Source organism: Myotis yumanensis, unplaced genomic scaffold (genome assembly GCF_028538775.1).
Source record: "Myotis yumanensis isolate MYYU_CA2020_CCGP unplaced genomic scaffold, mMyoYum1.0.hap1 SCAF_1, whole genome shotgun sequence".
Lineage (NCBI taxonomy): Eukaryota > Metazoa > Chordata > Mammalia > Chiroptera > Vespertilionidae > Myotis > Myotis yumanensis.
In genome coordinates this window covers 168,017,469-168,040,251 of record NW_027223752.1, presented here as the reverse complement: position 1 = coordinate 168,040,251, position 22,783 = coordinate 168,017,469, and the positions used below count along the sequence as shown (strand labels likewise).

The 22,783-nt window shown below is 39.7% G+C and overlaps 1 long non-coding RNA gene across 1 annotated transcript in view; it reads left to right on the top strand.

Annotated features, from left to right (window-relative positions):
• Window positions 1–21,621, top strand: part of LOC138992806 (uncharacterized) — a 49,213-nt gene extending 27,592 nt beyond the window's left edge. Inside the window, exons 2-4 of the long non-coding RNA XR_011468147.1 lie at window positions 17,088–17,230; window positions 17,902–17,992; window positions 21,275–21,621. This is a non-coding gene — a long non-coding RNA (uncharacterized lncRNA). The remainder of the gene's footprint in view (window positions 1–17,087; window positions 17,231–17,901; window positions 17,993–21,274) is intronic.
• The last annotated feature ends 1,162 nt before the right edge of the window (window positions 21,622–22,783 follow it).

Here is a 22,783-nt window from a genome sequence, read left to right as displayed (position 1 = left end):
TCTTCTTAGTTTCCAGTGCCCTAGTAGCTGTATTAGTAAAGATATTGCTATGACAAATGTCTGCTATTTTGCTACCTATGGCTTCTTCTAAGATATTTATGATTTCCCATCTTACGTTTAAGTCCTTTATCCATTTTGAGTTTAGTTTTGTGTATGGTGTAAATTGGTGGTCTAGTTTCATTTTTTTGTATGTGTCTATCCACTTTTCCCAACACCATTTATTGATGAGACTGTCTTGACTCAATTATATGCTCTTGCCTACTTTGTCAGTATTAATTGAACATAATGGCTTGGGTCAATTTATGGGTTCTCTGTTCTGTTCCATTGGTCTATATGTCTGTTCTTATGCAAGTACCAGGCAGTTTTGAGAACAGTGCCTTTGTAGTATAGCTTAATATCTGGTATTGTGATCCCTCCAACTTTGTTCTTCTTTCTCAAGATTGCTGTGGCTATTCAGGGGCTTTTTTTATTCCAGATGAATTTTTGACATAACCCCCAGGGCTATCACATCCAGGACCATTGGACTGTGAGGGGCCTTGACCCCTTGGACACAAAGCAGGTAGTCCACGGCCAGAAAGATAGCAAAATGGGGAGACAAAGAAAAGGAGGACTTGCCAGAAAATGAACTAAATAAAATGGAGGCATGCAATATGTCAGAAAAAGAATTCAGAATTAGGGTCATACTGTTCATAAACTAGATGGATGAGAAAATCAGCAATGTATGTAAGAATCAGGAGGACATAAAGAGTGATATAGCTACAACAAAAACCACTATGGCATCTTTCGACAGTAGACTAGGGAAGTAGAGGACCAAATTAGCGAATTAGAAAACAGGGAAGCAAAACTCACCCAATCTGAACTGCAATTGTGGGGAAAAAAATCAAAAGACAGGAGGAGAGCCTGAGGGAGCTTTGGGACAACATGAAACAAAGCAACATATGCATCATAGGGGCGTTGGAATGACAAGAAGAGGAGCAAGGTTTAGAAAACCTATTTGAAGATATAATGTCAGAAAAATTCCCTGATTTGGGGAAGAAAAAAAGTACACAAGCAAGGAGAGTCCCAAAGAAGGTGAACCCAAAAGACCCACACCAAGACACGTCATAATTAAAATGGCAAATGTTAATGACAAAGAGAGAATCTTAAAGGCTGCAAGAGAGAGACAGAAAGTTACCTACAAGGGATCTCCCATTAAATTATCAAATGATTTCTCAACAGAAACACATCAGGCCAGAAAGAAATGGAAGGAAGTATACAAAGTGATGCAAGGGACTGGGTCCAAAAATACTCTATCCAGCAAGCTATCATTCAAAATTGAAGGAGAAATCAGTAGCTTCACAGATAAAAAAAAAAAAAAAGCTAAGGAAGTTTATCACTACCAAGCCAGCAATGCAAGAAATGCTAAAGGGACTGTTTAAAAAGAAAAAAAAAAGGGGAGGGGGGGAGAAAGAACACAGGCACAAAAAATAAAAATGACTACAAACAAATATCTATCAATAATAACTTTAAATGTAAATGGACTAAGTGCTTCAATCAAAAGGAACTGAGTGGCTGAATGGATAAGAAAACATGACCCATATGTATGCAGTCTACAAGAGACCCACCTCAGAACAAGAGACTCACAGAGACTAAAAGTGAAGGGATAGAAAAATATATTTCAGGCAAATCAAAATGAAAAAATAATCAGGGTTCATTCCATTATTGATATGCAAGAGCATTACTCCTTCAGCGTAAATGGAAGAAAAGTTTTTCTCCTTTCCAAATACTTTCCTTGAATGAGTGATTTGCATATGAGCACAGGTCTTATTATGCTTATCCTCCACTCTGAGAGCAGAGGCTGAAAAGAAATGGAGTCCTTAAAGCTGTGACACTAAAGAAGGCTTAACCCAGAGGCTCCAATCTTCCAATTTCCTGTAGAGAATTGCTAAAAATTAACTAAATACTTGGTATTCTTTTAATAACATACTTTGTTAATATTCTATTTATTATTTGTTTTGACCTTCTATTACTACATATCTATCTGTACTAATAAAAGACCAGGAGACCTTCCGGACATCTTTCTGGACAAAGCCATGATGGTGGGGCCGAGACAGAGGCAGTTAGGGGTGATCAGCCTGGCAGGGGGTGCAGCTGGAGGTGAGCTGGTCAGCGGGGGGACGGGGAGGGAGGCAGTTGGAGGAGAGCAGGCTGGCAGAAGGGCAGATCTGGGCGAGCTGGCTGGAATTGGGGGTAGTTGGAGGCAAGCAGGCCAGAAGGGAGGGAAGTTGCGGGTGAACAGGCCGGTGGGGAGCAGTTGGGGGTGAGCTGGCTGGCAATGGGGGCAGTTGGGGGCAATCAGGCCAGCATGGGGATCAGTTAGGGGTGAGCTGGCTGGCAGGGGGGGAGTTGGAGGTGAGCAGGCCAGAAGGGGGGACAATTGGGGGGCAATCAGTCTGGCAGGGGGGCACTTGGAAGTGAGGCTGGCAGGAGGGGCAGTTGGGGGTGAGAAGACTGGCGGGGGGCAGTCAGGGGCGATCAGGCTAGCAGAGGGGGCAGTTGGGGGCAAGCAGGCCAGCGAGGGGGGGCAGTTGGGGTGATCAGGCTGGCAGGCAGAGTGGTTAGGGGCGATCAGGCAGGCAGGCAAGTGAGTGGTTAGGAGCCAACAGTCCCGGATTGCGAGAGAGATGTCCCACTGCTGGTTTAGGCATGATCGGGCCCCAACTGGCCCCCTGCCAGCCTGCTAAACTGGCAGTTGGACATCCCCCAAGGGGTCCCAGATTGAAGAGGGTACAGGCTGGGCTGGGCTGAGGGACACCCTCCCTCCCATGCACAAATTTTGTGCACCGGGCCACTAATAAATATATATATTTATAAATTCCTAAGCAACCATTACAAACAAGAGACCAGAATGACCGGTTGGCCAGTTGCTATGATGCACACTGACCACTGCGGGGCAGACGCTCAATGCAGGAGCTGCCCCTGGTGGTCAGTGTGCTCCCACATCCAATCTCCCATGGCCAGCCAGCCGGTGGTGTCAGCCCCCATCCTAGTAACTATTGCCTCCTCTTCCTACCCCACTGGGGCCTTCAGCCCCAGGCTGGGATGGGTAACCAGGAGTGGGTGGTGGTAGACGCGGCCTCTTTTCCCAGTGGTGTTGAGGGGCGGCTCTTTCCTTGGGGCCAATGGCCAACCTCCCAAACCCTGTTCCTCCCCCCAGACAGCAGACCTCTATTGGCCTGCCGCCCGCCTGCTGTGGTTGTGGTGTGAAGATGAGGGAAGGAGGAGAGGAGGCAGGAAACCGTGAGGTGGTATGGCGCCGGTGTCAACATGCTGCGCCCATTCCTTCTGTGCCTGGTTTGGAAACCTTTGCCTCCTCTTCCAATCCCACTGGGGCCTTTGAGCCCCACACTGGGACAGGGAACTGGGAGTGGGTGGCAGTGGACGCCACCCCTTTCCTAAGGGGGCCAAGGACCGGCTTCCTTCTCAGTGCTGGCGGCCAAACTCCTGTGCCTTGTCCCTTCCCCTGGCCGGCAGGCCCTGATTGGCCCGGACTTGATTGACCTGATTGCTGGCCAGGCCTAGGGACCCTACCCATGCACAAATTCATGCATCGGGCCTCTAGTATATTACATAAGACACTATCTTTATCCATTGAGGCTACTAAAGAGAATATCATAGACTGGCTGGCTTATAAACAACAGAAATTTATTTCTCACAGTTATGGAGGCTGAAAATTCAAGATTAAGGCTCTGGCAGATTCCTATCTGATGGGAGACTGCTTCCAGGTTCATAGAATACTGTATTCATTATGTCCTCACCTTGTGGAAAGGGCCCAGGGGCTCTGTAGTATCTCTTTTATAAGGGCACTAATCCCACCATGAGGATTCCATACTGATGACCTAATAACCTCCCAAATGCCCAACCTTTTAATACCATCATATTGGAGATTAAGTTTCAACCTGTGAATTTTGAGGGGACACAAACATTCAGTCTATAGGATGAAAGAGACAAGATAGAAATAGTTAGCTTTTCTCCCTCTGTCAAAGAAACAATATAAAACCATACTTTCATTTGGTTAAATAATCAGAAAATAGAAAATACATATGTAATTTTAAAGATTTTTCTATTCTTTATTTTTTCTTACAAAAAAAAGCAATGCTAGAAAGAAAAGTACATTCCAAATTGATTAATGAACATAGCCTTTGAATGATGGATTAGAAAATGTATTGCACTCAATCCATAAAAAAGTATAACGGTAGGAAATAAATTTGCTCAATACCAAGGTTTTCAATTATTATCAAATAAAACATTTCCCTCATGTCTTTTACTATTAAAATCAAGGAAGGCATAAGTGCCCTGTTTGTGATGATTCAGAGTGAATACAGAAGATTCATGGTGGCTGGTTTTATTCAAATTTATCATTGAGTATTAAAAAACAATTTTGAAAACCAGTGTTTTATTTCTTATTATATAAGTCAGTACAAACAAACCATCATGAATTTTTTTGTTAATCCTCACCCGAGGATATTTTTCCATTGATTTTTAGAGAGAGTGGAAGGGAGGGGGAGAGACAGAGAGAGAGATATACATTGATGTGAGAGAGACACATCAATTGGCTCCTTCCTCATGCACCTGACCCTCAACCTCAGGGATTGAGCCTGCAACCCTTGTTCAAAATCAAACCCATGACCCTTCAGTTCGTGGAATGACTTTCTATCTACTAGCCAAACCAGCTATAGCCAAACCATCATGATTTTTAAAGGCTCAAACATTCACTATAAATATCCATTCTTCACATATTTTAATTTTACTATTTTTTAGAGAGTTAACTCTAATTTTGCTGACTAAGGGCATACCAGTTGAGAATAGTGACAGGCACATAATTACCACTCAAAATTATTTTCCTTTGAGTTAGATTTACTCTGATGCTATAAATACATTTTTTGACCTTTAGTATTTGAAAAAACATTTTATCTCTACAGAATTTATCATCTGTCTCAGTTAGGATTATTTACTTGTCTGTTGCACTAAGTGCTAAACAAGTTAGATGAAATCGAGAGGGAGAACAAAATGGGTTTTTATATTATTTCTCAAGTAATAAATACCACTGATAAAATATCATGAAACTTTATTTTTTCTAATTATTTAGTGTACCAGATTTCATATCAGATAAATTATTTACTGGACTTTAAAAAATTGCAACCAAATTGCATGATTGAAAGTTTAATGCTGCTCATTTCTACTTCATATAGCCTACCAAGCTCCCTTCCTATTTTATTGCTCTTTTCCTGTCTTTGTTTCTTCTTTTTTAACTTATACAGCATTAGATCATTTTTTTTTTTTTAGTTTTTTAAAAGTTCCTGTCTACTCCAATGATTTAGAGTTCTATAGATAATACCATGCTTCTTTAAACCCAACCAGCAGTTGTCTTATTTGCTTATGGAAATTCAATGATATCCTAATATATGAAAACCCTGGGTCCATCATAACCAGAGGCTTGACAAACCAGAAGTCAGTCCTGTAGTCAGCGCTGGGTTGCTGTGGCGACCCAGCACTGACAGCTATGGCAGTAGGCGTGGTGATCCAGCACTGACTGCTGAGGGGGCTACAGATCAGGCCTGGAGAGAGGCCTGAAGAGAGAAGCAGGGTCTGATCCATAGCCTCTGTGGCATCTGTTGATCAGCAGCCGTGCCTCCATTTCTCTCCAGGCCTCCACCAGGGCTGCTGATCAGCCCCACCTTTCTGATCAGGCCTCGTTGATAGGCCCAGCGACACTGACTGGCATAGAAACTGACCAATCAGAACCAAATCTGGGTGAAGTGTGAGGAGCCAATGGCTGCATAGGAGGCAGAGATTTTGATGCTTACTGGCATGAAACTGACCAATCAGAACCAAATTGGCTGGCAGAGGAGGGCAGTTGGGGGTGGGATCAGGCCTTCAGGGGAGGGCAGTTGGGGGGATATCAGGCTGTCAGGGGAGGGCAGTTGGGGGTGAACAGGCCAGCATGGGAGGGCAGTTGGGGATGTGATCAGACCAGCAGCAGAGGACAATTGGGGGCGATTGGGTTGGCAGGGGAGCAGTTGGGTGTTAATCAGGCCAGCAGGGGAGCGGTTAGTCGGTGATCAGGCTGGCAGGCAGAAGTGGTTACAAGCCAGCAATCCCAGAGTGTGAGAGGGATATCCGACTGCTGATATCCTAAACCAGCAGTCAGACATCCCCCGAGGGGTCCCAGATTGGAAGGCTGCAGGCTGGGCTGAGGGACACCCCCCCAGTGCATGAATTTTGTGCACCAGGCCTCTAGTGTTATTATAATACTAGAGGCCTGGTGCACAAAATTTGTGCAATGGGGGCCCTCAGCCTGGCCTGCACCTTCTCGCAGTAAGGGACCCCTTGCTCCTTATTGCCTGCCTGCTCGCTGCTTCTTACTACTTGGCTACCTGCTCCTTAGCGCTGCCGCAGAGGTGAGAGAGGCTCCTGCCACCGCCACTGTGCTCACCAACCATGAGCCTGGCTTCTGGCTGAGCGGCGCTCCCCCTGTGGGAGTGCATTGACCATCAGGGGGAAGCTCCTGCATTGAACGTCTGCCCCCTAGTGGTCAGTGAGCATCATGGTGACCAGTCGTTCTGGTCATTCCACTGTAATGGTCATTTAGACTTTCATTATATAGATAGAAGCATAAAATAGTAAAATATTTAAAAGAATTTTTGTTATTATGTCAGCTCTTCAAAAGCATATTTACATGGACATGTTACTCATTGTTCCATTGCCTTGATGTTTGGGGCATTTAAAAAAAATAGCAACAAACAGCAGTGATAAATTTCAATGGTTTTCTGAGGAGAAGCATTTCAGAGAGGCACTATCCTTGGAAACCATTCAATTCATTCTTATCAAAAACACAAGGACAGGGTACAATTTTTTGTGTGTTATATAGCAATAGAGGTACAATTACAATGTGAGGATATGATGGTAAGGAAGGCAGATGCATCTAGTGGAATCACATTGCTCAGTGACCAGAGCTATAGTTCATAACATTTACAGGTCTTATTTTAACCAATCACCACATCAAAGAATCTCAGTTCTACCATGATAAAAAACTAAGCTTTTGCTATTCCTTTTTTAAAATGTTAACACAATTTTATATTTATGTGATTTTTGTTAGTGCCTCACTAATGACTGTAAATTCCATCATACCTGGTTTATTTTTATGTACTATTACCAGCTCTTGCTCTATAATTGGAGAATCACTGTCAAGAAATATATTGTGTCCTAAGGACTGAATATCTTAAACTCCACTTTGATTATGCCAACTGATCAAACAGCTAGCAAAGCCTTGAGAAGGGAGATTTAAACAGGATCACAAGAGGAATTAATTCAATGTGGGGAAGCAGGGGCCATCACAGATTGATTGGTGCACCAAAAGCAAAGTGTGAAAGATTAAAAGCATAATTTAGGTTTTCCTAACTAGAGACCATTGTATTGTAATGAGCAGTCCAAATACAGAGAGACAGATAGATAAAGTAGGCACATTAATAGTAATAACTAGCCATAACTGTAGCAGCAGTGATTGTGAAAGTGGAAAGCCCTAGGCATTAGAAATCCGATGCTCATAAGGGCACAGAGAATCTCTGTACATTCTATAGTCAGGATCTTTCTGGAAACCATATGGGAAGAAGACAGCTGACAGGATGGGGACAGGCGGAACCCAAGGAGGCCAGAAAAAGAACAAAAGCTAACTCACCCACTCAGAGTGACAGATTCTATAAATCTTTAGAATTGGTAACAGGCAGTCCATTGGAGACATAATTTGAGTTCAAATTTAGATTTTAGTAAGACTATACACACTTACATAGTATTGATTTATTTTTTATCTATCCCTCTGCCAAATACAGTTTTAACAATTTTGATTTATGAGTTAGAAAATTAATAATTAAACTCAGATGGATTTAGCTGATTACCTGGTGATGATATAGGAACTTGGGCAGGTTCTGCTTTAACGGAATCCTGTTGGCAGTCACAGGCACCTGTTAATAGCTGAAATAGGGAATTTGGGCGGGGGGGGGGGGTAGACTTTAATGTTTCTTGTCTTATGCTGCTAGAGATACATGCACACAGAGAAGCTTTTTCCCCCCTCAAATATTTGTTATTTCATGGGAGAACCATAGTACACACACACACACACACACACACACACACAGGAACTTGTCTACATCATTACTCATTGAAAGCAATTCTTCTCCCTGAATTTGTGCTCCTCTTCACAAGAGAAAAAAAAACCCAAAACAAAAACAAAAACAAAAAACAAAAAAAAAACAAAACACAGGCAGAATAAAGTAACATTGTTTGTCAATCTCTTTCTAAATTTGGAATCAGTCCAAAAAACCCAGAAGGAAGTTCAACTCAGCCACAGTTAATCTGCAGAAAATCCACCCCACATGACTTGCCTCTGTCTCCATCACTACTAATCTTTTCATGTATTCTTTATAAAGAATCCATTGAACTTTAATTAATATGAAAATTCAGGTTTTCATCTGATTTAAATGTGATTGACATCATGCTGCTTCTAAAAGCAGAACAAAGTGCAAGCATGGTGAAAGTAAAACTTAAAACCTGGTGCCTGCCACAGTTGTATTTTCTCACCTCCAAATCCTCTCTAGCATTTCCATGATGCATGACAGCGACACATCAATAGCATTTTGTGGGAATCTTGATGTCCATACCTATAAGCAGTGACATACTTGAAGAATTCCTATACACAGGAAGGACATGATTCAATATCTGTCAAATGAATCAGTTGTCTTTAGTTCAAGCTAAAAATGGCTGAAGTTTCACAGTAACTATGTATATGTTTCCCAAAGCATCAATGGGGTAAGGAGGATAGTCTTTAGAAGTGAAAACACACACACCTACATCATTTTGCCCTTTGAACACATGCACATTTCTCCTCGTTTTCCGTGAACTGTTTAAAGTAGACACAAATGTGTTCTTGGAAGGAAGCAGAGTAGCACAAGGCACCTTTCTCTCAGTTCCCAGTCATTAGCATTCTGCTTGTCATGGACCAGGCTGCTCTCATGTTTATGCATTCTGCTTATCCATGTGTATGGGGTATGCGTCCTGATGGTGCATAGCGCCTTTTGCAAGGTCTGATCGTAATCCTACATCCTGCTTCCTCCATAGAATGTAGTATACTGTCATAGCAATGTGCAAAGGCCTAAAGAGTGACTACGAGAGCAAAATTCACACATTGTTCATTTCTATAAAATATCCTTGGCATTGTGTTTCAAAATGTAGTCTGTTAAAAAATTATTGAACATCCCTCCCTTTCTCTGTAGTTATGGGCCCCCTTCATGACTGGTTGGCCTTCTTCCTCACATGTCTTCTCACAAGCAATTCCTGGCCAAGAAAGGGAAGCAGGATTTTGCATTTCTTCTTATGGATTTTTAAGAAAACGGGTGATAAAATCAAGTACAATTCAGAAATAGACCTTGGAGAAGAGCCAAGGTAGGTCTATAAGGAATGGTTCATATGTTTATGCTGCATCAAGGTCATTAACATCTTGCTACACCAAATTGAAACAGCCACCACTATGTGAATATGTTTTACTGAGAAAATAATGACTTTTTAATTTATTTCAATGCCTCTTTGTTGGTAGACTGGTTCAGTAATAAATATGTGAGATATGTTGCTTGAAAAAGAAATAAAATTTTAAATTAAGAAATGTTTTAATTCTGTCTATTGTCCCTGGTCAGCTTAGTTCTATGTACATCTATCGCTATTTCCCAGTATTGCGAATTGTGAAAAGTATAGGTCATCTCTTACCAAGCAATGTGATTATAGAGATTCTAATTTAAATTTAAACATTCTAAGAAGCTGTCTCTTATAAAAAAAATTTGAAATTCTAGTTAGTTTACTTAAAATTTGAGGCATTTTAACTTATTTTCAGTTTCATATCATTTTTCCAGTAAAGTCTGATAAGTACAAAAAGGACACTTTTACATATATGTATACACATATACAAACCTATATACACATGTATAAAACCATCCTATCTAATAATAGCCAAAAATGGTAATTGACTATAACTTTGCTATGCCTCCCATCAGCTAATCAGTGAGATATACAAATTAACTGCCAACAAAGATGGCAGCTAATTTGCATACTGCAGGCAGGGTGGGACAGTGCGAGCCGCCAGTGCCAGCTGCCATCCAGGCCCCCGTGGGTGACACCAGAAGCCATTTGCCTGCCGCCCGGGACTGGATCTGGTCCCGGGCTGCAGGCATGCTGGCCCCACAAGCCCCAGGAGCCACCAGATATGGCAGTAACTCTAACAGTAAGCACTCTGAAAGTCAGTGGCATAAATGCACCAATTAAAAGACAGATTATGAGGGTGAATAAAAAACAAAACCCACTTTAAATATAAGGACACATATAGATTAAAAGTAAATGAATGAAGCTGCAGCCTGTTTTCCTCATTGGATAGAGCATTAGCCTTTGGACTGAAGGGTCCCAGGTTCGATTCCCATCAAGGGCATGTACCTCAGTTGCTAGCTTGATCCCCAGTCCCTATCAGAGCATGTGCAGGAGGCAACCAATCAATGTGTCTCTCCCTTTCCCTTCACTCTCTCTAAAATTCAATGGAAAAGTATCACTGGGTGAAGATTAACAAAAAAAAAGTAAATGGAGTAAGTAACATTAAAGAGATTATAAGAAAAATATATTCCAAATTTTGTTAGTTGTATAATGGTTATGTTTAAATTATTAACACCTAAGAAATTGGGTGAAGGGTACATATAATATATGCTGTAGTATTTTATAGTTTTTTTTTACATGTATGAGATTATTTCAAATTAAAATATTAAAAAATTAAAAATTAATAAAATATTAATTGAAATGTATTGGCATTACATGAAAAATCTCCTAATTGCTTCTAGCATAATTTATTAAATTGTGCTAAAATTTACAAGGGTTCAATTAAAAAATATCTTAATTCTAAATGATATAATAGAAAATATATAATAGTGCAGTTATAAGCACTTATCTGAAAATAAGAATTTAAAGAAGTGAATTTAAAGAAGGAATTAGCCAAATAAAACATATGCACAACCCATGGACACAGAAAACAGTATGGTGATGGCCAGAGAGAAGTGGGGGGCAAGAGCTGGGTAGAGGGGGCAAAAGGGGGGAAATAGGGACATCCTATATAATCCTATCTAATAATAGAGAAACATGGTAATTAACCGTAACTTCGCTACCCTTCCCATTGGCTAATCAGCGAGATATGCAAATTAACTGCCAGCCAAGATGGCGGTTAATTTGCATATATCGGCTGGGAGCGTAGCAAGCCGGGAGACGAAAACAAGCTGGGCAGCGGAGGTGGGAGCAAAACAGGCTGGCCGGGCGGCTGAGGGAGGAGGGAACAATCAACCTGGGCTGGGGGCTGAGGGAGGCGGAACAAACAAGCTGGCCGGGCAGCTGAGGGAGGCGGGAACGAAACAAGCCAGACATCCCCCGAGGGGTTCCAGACTGCGAGAGGGCACAGGCCAGCCTGAGGGCTCCCCCCCCCTTCCCTGAGTGCACAAATTGTTGTGCACCGGGCCTCTAGTAATAATAAAAGGCTAATATGCACATTGACTGAATGGCAGAATGGCCAGTTGCTATGATGCGCACTGGCCACCAAGGGGCAGACTCTCAATGCAGGAGCTGCCCCCTGGTGGTCAGTGCACTTCCATATGGGGAGTGCCACTCAGCCAGAAGCTAGCTCATGGCTGGCCAGAGCAGAGGTGGTGGCAGGAGCCTCTCCCACCTCCGTGGCAGCACTAAGAATGTCCAACTAATGGTTTAGGCCCAATTCCATGGGGGCCTAAGCCTTTAGTCGGACATCCCTTGAGGGGTCCCTGGCTGCCGGAAGGATGTTTGACTGCAAGCTTAGGCCTGATCCCCTGGGGAGTGGGTCTAAGTTAACAGGTGGACATCCCCCAAGGGGTCCTGGACTGCAAATGGGCACAGGCCGGGCTGTAGGACCTCCCCACCCCCGAGTGCACAAATTTTTGTGCACCAGGCCTCTAGTAGTTAAATAAGTGGCATTTAAATAGTTTGATTTTAATGTAATCTCTTTTTGTGCAGATATCTATTCCTTATTTTTTATTTTATTTTTTGAAATCACCACTAATCCCCCCTACACCCTCTTCCAACTGACCCCACCTCCCTTCCACAGCAGTCACCACACTGTTGTCCATGTCCATGAGTTATTTCTCTCTTTTTTTCTTTTTTGCTCAATCCCTCCATCCAACCCCTGCCCCCAATTGTCAGCGTGCTCTCTATTTTTGAGTCTGTCTCAATTTTGCTTCTTAGTTCAGTTTGTTCATTAGATTCCACATATGAGTGAAGTCATGCAGTACTTGTCTTTCTCTGATTAGCTTATTCACTTAGCATAATACTCTTCAGGTCCATCTATACCAGGGGTCCTCAAACTACGAGGACCACATGCAAATACAAATATTGTATTTGTTCCCATTTTGTTTTTTTACTTCAAAATAAGATATGTGCAGTGTGCATAGGAATTTGTTCATAGTTTTTTTTTAAACTATAGTCTGGCCCTCCAATGGTCTGAGGGACAGTGAACTGGCCCCCTGTTTAAAAAGTTTGAGGACCCTTTATCTATACTGTCACAAAGGGTAAAATTTTCTCCTTTTTACTGATGAGTAGTATTCCATTGTGTAAATGTACCACAGCTTTTTTATCCACTCACCTACCGAAAGGCACTTGGGCTGCTTCCCAATCTTGGCTATTGTAAAGGATGCTGCAATGAACATAGCAGTGCATATATTCTTTTGAACTAGTGTTTTGGAATTCTTTGGATATATTCCCAGAAATGGAATTGCTGGGTCATAAGGCAGATCCACTTTTAATTTTTTGAGGAAACTCTGTACTACTTCCCACAGTAGCTGCACCAATCAGCATTCCCACCACAGTGCACTAGGGTTCCCTTTTCTCCACATCCTCACCAACACTTGTTATTTGATGATTTATTGATGATAACCATTTTGACAGTTGTGAGGTGATATCTCATAGTGGTTTTAATTTGTATTTCTCTGATGATTAGTGATGTTGAGCATCTTTTCATATGTCTATTGGCCATCCGTATGTCCTCTTGGATAAGTTACTACTCAGGTCCTTTGCCCATTTTTTTAATTGGATTGTTTGGTTTTTGGTGTTGAGTTTTATTAGTTCTTTATACATTTTTTATATTAAGCCCTTATCAGATGTATTGGCAAATATGTACTCCCATTCAGTGGGTTGTCTTTTCATTCTGTTGATGGTTTCCTTTGCTATGCAAAAACTTTTTAGTTTGATGTAGTCCCATTTGAGGTTTTTCTTTTTTTCCCCCTTGCCCAAGTAGATATATCAGAAAAAAATATTGCTATGAGAAATGTTTGAGATTTTACTGCCTATACTTTCTTCTAGAATTTTTATGGTTTTGAGTCTAACATTTAAGTTTATAATCCATTTGAGTTTATTCTTATGTGTGGTGTAAGAAAGTAGTCTAGTTTCATATTTTTGCATATATCTGTCCAATTTTCCCAACACTATTTATTAAATAGACTGTATTTACCCCATTGTATTTTTTTGCCTCTTTTACCAAATATTAATTGACTATAAAGGCATGGGCTTGTTTCTGGTGTCTATTCTGTTCCATTGATCTATCTGTCTGTTTTTATGCCAGTACCATGCTGTTTAAATTACTGTGGCCATGTAGTACAGTTTATTAGGTTGCATGATTCCTCCAAACTTGCTCTTTTTTCTCAAAACTGCTATTGCTATTTGGGGTCTTTTGTATTTCCATATACATTTTTGGTGTATTTGATCTAGTTCTGTGAAATATGCCATTGGAATCTTGATAGGAATTGCATTGAATCTATAGATTGCTTTGGGTAGTATGGACATTTTAATGATGTTAATTCTTCCTATCCATGAACACAGATATGTTCCCACTTATTTGTATCTTCTTCAATTTCTTTCTTCAGTGTATTATAATTTTCTCAGTACAGGCCTTTTACATCCTTGGTAAGTTTATTCTTATGTATTTTATCCTTTTTGATGCAATTGTAAATGGGATTACTTTTTTTGTTTTACTTTCTGATAGTTCATTATTATTTTTTAAACAATGCAACTGATTTCTGGATATTTATTTTGTAGCCTGCTGCTTAGCTTAATTCATTTATCAATCAGAGTAGTTTTTGATAGAATCCTTAGGGTTCTATCTGTACAGTATCATGTTACCTGCAAACTTCTTCTTGTCTGATTGCTGTGGCTAGTATTTCCAGTGCTATCCTATCCTATATAATAAAAGCCCAGTGACCATAGTAGCAGAACAACCAGAATGACCACTTGACCAGTCACTATGAGGTGCACTGACCACCTTTTAGTCCCTTTCCCTGGACCGCAGGCTCCTATTGCCAATGGCAAATGGTAACCGGGGTGGGTGGTGGGGAATATGGGTGGCTCCAGGCCAAGACCCCCACCCTACCATTCGCCCACACACAGAGGGCAACCCATGGCCGGGAGGGGGCTGGCAAGTGGGCAGCAATGGCCGACCTCTTGGTCCCTCCCCCAGCCATCGGGCTCCCATTGTCAGATGGTGAACGGAGAACCAGGGTTGGGGTGGGGGGGGGCGGGAGTGCCAAGTGGGCAGAATGGCCGACCTCTTGGTCCCTCCTCCTCCCCCGCCTGCAGGCTCCTATCACCAGATGGCAAATAGAGAACCAGGGTGGCAGCAAGATGGCCCTGATCACAGGCTAGGCCTAGGGACCGTACCTGTGCACGATTTCATACGCTGGACCTCTAGTGTTCAATAATAGTGGTGAAAGCAGATATCCCTGTCTTGGTACCAATCTTAAGGGGAATGCTTATAGTTTTTGCCCATCAAGTATGGTGATGGCTGTGGTTTTTGTCATATATGGCCTTTATTACTTTGGGGTATATTTCCTCTATTCCCACTTTTCTGAGAGTTTTGATCATAAATGGGTGCTGGATTTTATCAAATGCTTTTTCTGCATCTATTGATATGATCATTGTGTACGATCTTTTTAAGTTATTACTGGATTTGGTTTGCTAATATTTTATTGAGGATTTTAGCATCTATATTCATCAGGGATATTGGCCTATAATTTTCTTTCTTTGTTAAATAAGTGGCATGCAAATAGTAGACTCTTTATTTGGTTTTGGAAATAGCATGATGTTGGTGTCATCAAGTGGGCATGGGAGTCTTCCTTCCTCTTGAATTTGTTGGAATAGTTTAAGAATATAGGTGTTAGTTCTTTGAAAATTTGGTAAAATTCATCTGTGAAGCCATATGGGCCAGGGCTTTTGTTTGATGGGAGTTTTTTATTTTATTACTGTTTCAATTTCACAAGTTGTAATCTGTCTATTCAGATTTTCTTATTCTTCCTGATTCAGTTTTGGGAGATTGTATGTTTCTAGGAATTTATCCAATTGAATCCAGGTTATTTAATTTGATGGCATATAGTTGTTCATAATCTTTTGTTACAATCTTTTGTATTTTTTTTAGTATCATTTGTTACTTCTCTTTCATTTCTGATTTTATTTATTTGAATCCTCTTTTTTAAAAAATCCTCACCCAAGGATATGTTTAGTAATTTTAGAGAGAGAGAGAAAGGGGATGAGTGAGAGAGAGAAAGAAATATTGATGTGAGTGAGAAACATTGATTGGTTGCCTCCCATTCATGCCCTGAATGGGGATCTAACCTGCAAGGTAGGTATGTGCTCTGACAGGGATGTGAACCCATACCTTTTTGGTGCATGGGATGATGCTACAATCAGCTAAGGTTTCTGAATAGGGAAGATCCTCTCTCTCTCTCTCTCTCTCTCTCTCTCTCTCTCTCTCTCTCACACACACACACACACACACACACCTTTGATGAGGTTAAAGTTTTGTTGATCTTGTTTATCTTTTCAAAGAACCAGCTCTTGGTTTCATTTAACTTTAGCATTTTTTTAATACTCTATTTTGTTTATTTCTGTTCTGATGTTTATTATTTCTTTCCTTCTACTCACTTTGAGCTTTGTTTGTTGTTCTAAGTTCCTTTAAGTGCAAAATTAGATTGGATACTTGAGCTTTACCTTATTTCTTGACATAGGCCTGTAATGCTATAAATTTCTGCCTTACGAGTGCTTTTTCTGTGTCCCACAGATTTTGGGTTGTTGTATGTTCACTTTCCTTGGTTTCCTGGTAGTTGTGATTTCTTCTTTGATCTCATTGTTAACCCATTCATTGTTTAGTAACTTATTATATAGCCTCAATATTTTGCTGTGTTTTCAGCTTTCTTCTTGTGATTTATTTCTACTTTCATAGAATTATGTTAAGAAGATGCTTGGTACGATTTCAATCTTCTGAAATTTACTGAGACGTATTTATGTTTGACTCTGTGGTCCAACTTAGAAAACATTCCATGTGTACTTGAAAAGAATACATATTCTGCTTCTTTGGAGGGAATGATCTGAAAATATCAAATAAATCCATTTGATCTCTTGTGTCATTTAAGGCCACTGTCTCCTTTATGATTTTCTTCCTGGAAGATCTACCCATTGACATAAATGGGATATTAAAATCTCTACAATGACTGCAATACAGTCAATCTCTCACTTTATGTCCATCAAGATTTGCATGACCTATTTAGGTGCTCCTATGTTGGGTGCATACATGTTTATAAGGATTATATACTGTTATTGGATTGCTTTCTTTGCCGTTGTAGTTTCCTCTTTTTTGTCTTTTACTATAGCCTAGGTTATAAAGTCTATTTTGTCACATATAAGTATTGCTAACCCAGCTTTTTTCCCCACTTGCATGAAGTTTATTTTTCCATCCCTTTACTTTTAGTTTATGTGTGTCTTTCATTCTGACTTGGGTCTCTTGAAGACAGTATATCTGTGGATCTTGTTTTATATCCATTCAGCAACCCTCTGTCTTTTGATTGGAGCATTTAAGCCACTTACATGTAAAGTGATTATTGATAGGTTTGTATTTATTGCCATTTTATTTTTTTTTTAACTATGTTCCTCTGTTCTTTTTCTCCTTCTCCTTCTCCTTGAAGCAAACACTGCTTTAGGGGAACACTGCTCACGGGGAACATCCAACAGCTGAGATATCCTTCCAAACCTTCAGTTCCATCTATGAGAGCTTGGACAGCTCTCTTGAACTTCTGCATTTCCTACCAGTCTCCATATGGTTTCTTCTGTAAGTCCTTTGTTATAATTCTTCTCTCCAACTAATCTTCAATTGGTTATTTAGAATTATTTTTCCATAATTTAGTTATAATTCCAGTTTGGTCTTGAGGGGGGTTCGTGTAGATTCCATTTACTCTGCTATCATCTTGGATCTCCTTAATGTCATACCATTTGAAGAAATATAGTTCCAGGGATGGGATAGAAAAAGAGCTGATGACCATCATTGTTCTTGATTAGCTTGGGTCTTAAATTAAAAAGGCCCAGTGTGCTTCTGCCCATTTTCTACATTTTTACATACTTGTTTTGGTAAGTTCTGGGACATTTAAATTGAAGTGTGTTTCATTTAACCCTGTATTTCTATCAAAGGATTCAAGACCTGCAAAAGCTTGAGGATAATTTGGGATGCTGGGATAGCAGACAATTTTTCATGACTCTTTGGCAGTTGCATGTCTCACAGATGCTATCAGCTTTTGTTCTGCATTATCTATTCAAGAATGCATGTATGATAAACATATTTGAAAAATAGGGATGGTATCTCTCTCCAGAGCAAAGGGCAGACATAGTTACTGTTTAGTGTAATAAAGTTAACGAATCTCACTGGGGAAAATGTCAGGCAGGCTTACTGCTCATTATAAAAGATTCGTGTTCTCTAAACTCTGGTTTTCTTTTCCTTGTATACAGTTATTACCTAGCTCTTTCTGTGATGCCATGTGAGAATTAAGATGAGGGGAAGTGGAACAAGAAATACTGATGCTCTGACTCTGCAATGACTGTTAGTAATAAATTTCCCTTTGTTTCCGACCCAGAAATCTTGTGTCTTACACCAATATCCTTAAAAATGTGTCAGGCTAAAGCAGTGGTCGGCAAACTCTTTAGTCAGCAGAGCCAAATATCAACAGTACAATGATTGAAATTTCTTTTGAGAGCCAAATTTTTTAAACTTAAAGTATATAGGTAGGTACATTGTTATTAACTTAATTAGGGTACTCCTAAGCTGGCCTTTGCTAAAAACGTCCTCAATCTGATTGAGGTAAGTTCGCTGAGGTCGACCCCTTCCAACTCTCCCATCCACACTCGTCTTGTATACTTGTTTCAGATAAATGAGTGTGGATGGGAGAGTTGGAAGGGGTCGACCTCAGGGATGTACCTCAAAACAATGTACCTCCCCCGTGCTGCGTATCCCATGGCCCACCTGCACCGCATCTCCTGTCACCTGACCAACCGACACCCCCCCCACTTCTTCTAACGCCACTTCTTCAAAATAGACTCACCCAGGCGGAAAACCGACTTCTGCACATGGGCCATGAAGTTTCAATCATACTGTACGTGCGCATCCACACGTGGTATTTTGTGCAAGAGCCACACTCAAGGGGACAAAGAGCAGCATGTGGCTCACGAGCCGCGGTTTGCCGACCACTGGGCTAAAGTATGCACTTGCAATTAGAGTAAAATGCCAGGACCTTTACTGTTATTGACAGCTAGGTATTCGGGCTAGTAGGAATGCTGATTCCCTATTTGTTATAGTATCATTTTCATGAATATCAGATAACAGAAATATTTTATTTGGACTGATCAGTAAGCCTATGTTTCAGACCAGAGATTAATAAACTACCACCTTCCACCCCCCCTCCATAGGCCAAATCTGGCTTTGCACCTGTTTTTGTAAACATAGTTTTGTTTGAAAACAACCATGCACATCACTTACATGTTGTTTATGGCTTCTTTTACACTACATCAGAACTGAGTAGCTGCCAAGGCTAAAATATTTACTATCTGGCTCTTTAGAGTAAACAATTGCTGGCTTTTATTATATAGAAAAATAAGGCAACCAAATATTCAGGATACCATTAGTTGATTTAGGAATATTTAGGGTAGAAAGATAAAATAGAAATTGCATGATAGGATGAGAGGGAGCTTGACAGTTAACCACAGACAAACTCACTGACTGTATACACTACACTTGTGTAATGTATTCAACAAATATGCAAGACATAATCACATAACCTAATTCTTCAAGACCCAGCTCAATTTCTAAGCCTATTCTGATTTTATATTGGGAAATTTGTTTTTTCTCCTCAGAGCTCCCTTAACATTTTATCTTGAACATCTTCTATAACCAATTTTCTGCCTTATGTTATGTTTACATACACATGATTTCTCTTGCTAGACTATATATTACTTAGGGAGAAATCCATATTAAAAATAGATTAACAAACTGTTACTTCCATGATCCAACTTTAGGGATAATGATTCACCTTTATGGACCTATACATTGACTTTAGCAAATCCCCTTTTCTTTTTTAAAAAAGTAGGAATCATTAAAATGTTTTCCTTTTCCTTCTGTAAGTCTAAATAGAAAATTATGTCCTTAAACTGAAAAATTAATTATGTTTCAAAGTACTGTCTTTGTGGAAGATTTCCTTTTCCAATTATACTTCTAAAAGTCTAATTTCATTTCCTTAGTTGGTTTCAAATTAATAAAGTATGAGGGTGACATAGAATGCAATCATTCCTGTTGGCAGGGTAAAGCACATACACACATTGATTCTTTTTAAGAAGGTGATGCTAGAAAAGATACAACTCTGAGTTAGACATAACCAAATATCAGAAATAGAAAAAGAGGGTGAGTAAATCAGTTGCCACAAATTTCATGTTACACAATCATGGTAGCAGGATTAAAGTATGTATGAGTGGAGTGGCACAAGACTTAGATCAACACACAGAAGCAAAGTCTTGGAGAAGGAAGATACATCAATATGTCAGAGGGGTTACTGAAATGAATCACTAGGGGAGATGTTTCATGGATAGATGGCTTAATACTCTATAAGAAATTTAGGATGAATAATAACAATTAATAATAATAACATTAGCAACAATATTGAGTGTTTGTTAAGAGCCAGGCACTTTGCTAAGCCATTTAAATGTATCTAATTGTCATAAAACCTTCTAAAGCAAAGCTGATTGTTACCCTCATTATACAGATGAAGACATCTTGGTTTAAATAATGCTGAAGGTCAAGCAACTAGTAAGTGACAAGTGAAGTTTAATTCAAGATAAAATCATCTCACTCCAGATCACTAACTTTTTAGTAATTATAGTCCACTGCCTTCAGATAGGCAAAGCTACTTCCCAGGAGGCCATCTGCCCCTATGAAGGAAAGCCTTAACTGCTGGAAGCCTCAGTAAAATGGGGTGTTGGAATAAAGGGGTTAAGATGCACAGTTTCAGGTATGATTATCCTTTGAAGCTCATTTAGTCCCCTGAGACATGCCCCTTTATTGTCAGTCCAACCATCAGAGAGAGGTTGGCTCCTTAAATAACTCCACTTGCTGACAACAGCACCACATATACTGGTATTTACGGTTCAGATGTTCTTACTTGCACAAATTGATTTCTGTGCCATTCACACTTGCAGGAAGAGTAATCTTGTCGCAAGCCACACCATTAACATATTTAACACTTTTGGATAAGAACAGGCAAAACTTGATCTAAGTCTTTAAGATGCGCTAATAATAATTTTTCAGGAAAATCTCATTATGTTTCAATGCTTTCAGAATAGTTCAACTCTAAAGTAATTATGACATATGCCAGCTGTTGGTCCAGAGCTCTAGGGTTTCAAACAAATGCTGGAATCTTTTCAGAGAAACCTGCAGCTTGCAGTAGGACAAGAGGCATGGTGGGAGGAGAGTCAGATAATAGCGACCACCTTGATTTTACTGTTAAATTCTTAGTCTCTTAGTTTCACTCTGACCTTAAGAAAGTGTAACTGAAAGAAAAGCAAAACTTTTATAGTCAATAGAATAGGAAAGTTAAAAAAAAAAAAGTTGAGTGAACAGAGAGATGCTTAAAGTAGAAATTCAAGAATATTGAAGAAGTATACCTCTCATATAGAACAGAAATGAGAGAGTTTAAGGTGGAGTGAAGTGTCAAGTCTCATGTGTTTGCCCAGACATTGAACTAAGAATAATCAGATACTAAGACAGTCCATATTGGATCACTGTTGGAACTCAGAACACATACCTGTAGGCTGAAACTGGATTATTTTACTCTTACAGCCAAAGGCCACCATCAACTTCATGGAAAAGCGCAAAGCTGAAGGAACAAGAACGCATGTGTTCCTTTGTATCATATAGTGACCAGGTTTGTTTTTGCCTTTTCAGCTGATCCTCACCAGCCTTCAAATTCTAATAAAATGAAATTCTTTTAAAGGGAAGAGCAAAAGGAATATGCGTATTTTACAAGGCTTTCAGCACTTTAGATTTAAACAATATGGCATCAATGTGAAATAAGTGATTGTATTTATTTCTGACAATTCTAACTAAACTACCTGTCACTTAAAGTTCAGAATGATGTCTTACTATTTTTTGCACTCTCCCTTAAAAACACCTATTACAGTCATTGGTATATCAGAGGAGCTTATTAAATATGTAATGAGTCAGTATCATGATTTTTATAAGTTGTACAGATTGATGTAGCTATAATAATAAATACTCATAAACTATATGCAATATAAAATTTCTTCTGATTTTTTCTACATCTACTATTCCATATAATGACCACAAGACATACTCAGTTAACTGCATTCTATTATTTTCACATGATGCTGTTACCCTAGTAGGAAGTCAGTATGAGACCAATAAATGGATGTCAGCTCTGATCATGAAACTGGGCTGTTGCCATTTCTTTATTGGACTGGTGCCATTTCTCTATTGAAAACTAACTGTAGAGCCATAAATTGTGTTACAAAGTTGGCAAATTCATTTTGTTAATCAAGCCGTGCATACCCAAACTAAATTTCACTTCCTCCTGAAATTGACTCTCCCGCGTGTTACATACTTCAAGAGTACTGGAAATATCGGAGGAATACTTTGTAAAGTATATGATTGTTTAACCACTATGCTATACCCTGACAGTAATATAAAATAATATTGAATATAAACTATAATTGAAAAAATTTAAAAAGGTTTTCTCTCAGTTTACAAGAGTGAAATCTCTAAGTCATCTGGGGCATCTGCCTCTTCTTTGCCATTCCATATCTATTCCATTCTAAATGTTGCAGAGTTCACCAGCATTAAGTGTTTTTGAATCTATTACCTCTTTTTCATTTGCTCTGCCATCATTCTGATTTAGATCATATTTAGTTCTATTTGAGCCATTGCAATATATTTTCAATTGGCCTTCTTGAGTCTAGGTTCTTCCTTCTCCAATAAAACTAAAAGTTCTGCCAGACATATTTATACACACTCATTATCCAAAAACAGTTTAATTACTTCAGACTGCCTAGTAAATACAAATCTATTCTTCACATATTTTTAAGAAGGGTTCTATAAAAATTAGCCTTACTTCTATCTAGTAATAAGCCCAGTGATTTTGATCACCCATCACCTCTCAAAGTCCCATTTTCTTGATTTAAAAATGAAGGGGTTGCAAATGTTTCCTTTTTGGCTATTGTTGATTTTATACCTTAACTGTTCATAGCGTAACATGTGTGTTGCACATTAAATAACTCAAATATCTTGCTATTCTAAGACCTGCCCTAGAGGGTTCATAAACATGAACTCATG